Source organism: Arachis stenosperma, chromosome 5, assembly GCF_014773155.1.
Source record: "Arachis stenosperma cultivar V10309 chromosome 5, arast.V10309.gnm1.PFL2, whole genome shotgun sequence".
NCBI lineage: Eukaryota > Viridiplantae > Streptophyta > Magnoliopsida > Fabales > Fabaceae > Arachis > Arachis stenosperma.
In genome coordinates this window covers 109284559-109287014 of record NC_080381.1, presented here as the reverse complement: position 1 = coordinate 109287014, position 2456 = coordinate 109284559, and the positions used below count along the sequence as shown (strand labels likewise).

Below are 2456 nucleotides of genomic sequence, written 5' to 3'. Positions count from 1 at the left end.
GCTTGGTGCACTTTGCATTCCAGACAGACTTTGAGAGATCAAATTGACTTGTTGAGTCAATATTTTATTCTGAGCCAATATGGCATTCAGAGTATCAATCTTAAGAACTCCTTTCTTCTGATTTGCCCCATTGTTCACAGGATTCCTTTCAGAAGTGTACATGAATTGGTTATTTGCAACCATTTCAATTAGCTCTTGAGCTTCTGTAGGCGTCTTCTTCAGATGAAGAGATCCTCCAGCAGAGCTATCCAAAGACATCTTGGATGGTTCAGAGAGACCATCATAGAAAATACCTATGATGCTCCATTCAGAAAGCATGTCAGATGGACATTTTCTGATCAATTGTTTGTATCTTTCCCAAGCTTCATAGAGGGATTCTCCATCCTTCTGTCTGAAGGTTTGGACTTCCACTCTAAGCTTACTCAATTTTTGAGGTGGAAAGAACTTTGCCAAGAAGGCATTGACTAGCTTTTCCCATGAGTCCAGGCTTTCTTTAGGTTGTGAATCCAACCATGTCCTAGCTCTGTCTCTTACAGCAAAAGGGAATAGCATAAGTCTGTAGACCTCAGGGTCAACCCCATTAGTCTTGACAGTGTCACAGATTTGCAAGAATTCAGCTAAAAACTGATGGGGATCTTCCAATGGAAGTCCATGAAACTTGCAATTCTGTTGCATTAGAGAAACTAATTGAGGCTTAAGCTCAAAGTTGTTTGCTCCAATGGCAGGGATAGAGATGCTTCTCCCATAGAAGTCGGGAGTAGGTGCAGTAAAGTCACCCAGCACCTTTCTTGCATTGTTTGCATTGTTGTTGTTTTCGGCTGCCATGGGTTCTTCTTCTTTGAAGATTTCTGTTAGGTCCTCTACAGAGAGTTGTGCCTTAGCTTCTCTTAGCTTTCGCTTCAAGGTCCTTTCAGGTTCAGGGTCAGCTTCAACAAGAAAGCCTTTGTCTCTGCTCCTGCTCATATGAAAGAGAAGGGAACAAGAAAATGTGGAATCCTCTATGTCACAGTATAAAGATTCCTTGAGGTGTCAGAAGAAAAGAAAAGTAGAAGACAGAAGTAGAAAATTCGAACTTATCAAGGAAGATGGAGTTCGAATTTTGCATTAAGGGATAGTGTTAGTCCATAAATAGAAGGATGTGAGAAGAAGGGAAGTAATTTTCAAGAATTAAGTAAAAGATTTTGAAAACATTTTGAAAAATACTATTTAATTTTCGAAAACAAAAGTGGGAAAGAAGTAAAGTGATTTTTGAAAAAGATTTTGAAATTAGAAGTCAAAAAGATTTGATTGAAAACTATTTTGAAAAAGATGTGGTTAAGAAGATATGATTGGTTTTAAAAAAATGTGATTGAGAAAATATGATTTGAAAACAATTTTAAAAAGATTTGATTGTAAAAATTAATGACTTGCCTGACAAGAAAAGATATGATTCAAACATTAAACCTTTCTCAACAGAAAAGGCAACATACTTGAAATGTTGAATCAAATCATTAATTGATAGCAAGTATCTTTGAAAAAGGAAAGAAATTGATTTTGAAAACATTTGATTGAAAAGATATGATATGAAAAAGATTTGATTTTGAAAAACTTTGAAAACTTGAAAAAAAATTGATTTGAAAACAAAATCCTCCCCCTTGTGCCATCCTGGCGTTAAACGCCCAGAATGGTGCACATTCTGGCGTTTAACGCCCAAAACTCTACCCTTTTGGGCGTTAAACGCCCAACCAGGTACCCTGGCTGGCGTTTAAACGCCAGTCTGTCCTTCTTCACTGGGCGTTTTGAACGCCCAGCTTTTTCTGTGCAATTCCTCTGCTGTATGTTCTGAATCTTCAATTCTCTGTATTATTGACTTGAGAAGACACAAATTAAAAATATTTTTGGATTTTTAATAATCAAAATGCAACTAAAATCAAATAACAATGCATGCAAGACACCAAACTTAGCAGTTTGTATACTACTGACACTAATGAGAATGCATATGAGACACACAAAACACTCAAGTCAAGAGAATTTAAAGATTAGAGTAAGAAATAATCAAGAATTACTTGAAGATCCTTAGGACACATGAATGAATACATGCAATTGACACCAAACTTAAGATGAGACTCTAGACTCAAACAAGAAACATAAAATATTTTTGGTTTTTATGATTTTGTAATTTTTTGTGCTTTTTCGAAAATTATATGAAAAAGAAAATAAAGGTATCAAAATTCTTAATGAGAATTCCAGGAATCATGCAATGTTAGTCTAAAGCTTTAGTCTAAAGGAATTAGACATAGCTAGCTAAGCTTCAGCAGGATATTGCATTCAAGAGCTAAATTGATGATGATCAATCAGCTTTGGTGATGATAAGAACATCACCTTGAAACACTAGAATTCATTCTTAAGAACTCTGAAAAAAAATACCTAATCTAAGCAACAAGATGAACCGTCAGTTGTCCATACTCGAACAATCC

General features: G+C 35.6%; 1 non-coding gene across 1 annotated transcript; it reads left to right on the top strand.

The window, feature by feature from the left end:
* Window positions 1-316: 316 nt before the first annotated feature.
* LOC130983584 (small nucleolar RNA R71) lies at window positions 317-420 on the top strand. Its single transcript, XR_009087567.1, has one exon. It is a non-coding gene; the product is annotated as a small nucleolar RNA R71 (small nucleolar RNA).
* Window positions 421-2456: the final 2036 nt, after the last annotated feature.